This window comes from Penaeus monodon, chromosome 24 (genome assembly GCF_015228065.2).
Source record: "Penaeus monodon isolate SGIC_2016 chromosome 24, NSTDA_Pmon_1, whole genome shotgun sequence".
In the NCBI taxonomy this organism is placed as follows: domain Eukaryota; kingdom Metazoa; phylum Arthropoda; class Malacostraca; order Decapoda; family Penaeidae; genus Penaeus; species Penaeus monodon.
In genome coordinates this window covers 30,127,364-30,127,726 of record NC_051409.1, presented here as the reverse complement: position 1 = coordinate 30,127,726, position 363 = coordinate 30,127,364, and positions in this window count along the sequence as shown.

Genomic DNA, 363 nt, shown 5'->3' with positions numbered 1-363 from the left:
ACTCATTCCATCGCTCCGCCTCCCTCTCTTCTCGCTATTAATAATCCTCTCCGTACAGCGGCCTCCCAGCGCAGCCCGAGAGCCGGCAACCTGACTCGTATGCATTAAGAAAACATCCACCAACATTCTCAACAAACACAAGAGTTTTGGTCTTCCCCTGGACACAAAGCTTTACGGGAAATGCCGGTCCGCTCTGAGACCCGTCGTGTCTTCCTCGCATCCTGCGTTTTATGTTATCGTTCAGCTGCATAATGCATCGTTTCCTCCCGCCTCATCCGGGCCATTCAGTGCATGACCCGCGGTGGGACGCAGGCCAACAAAACGCGCCCCAGGATTCTTAATCTCGTACGGTTGAATGGCTTC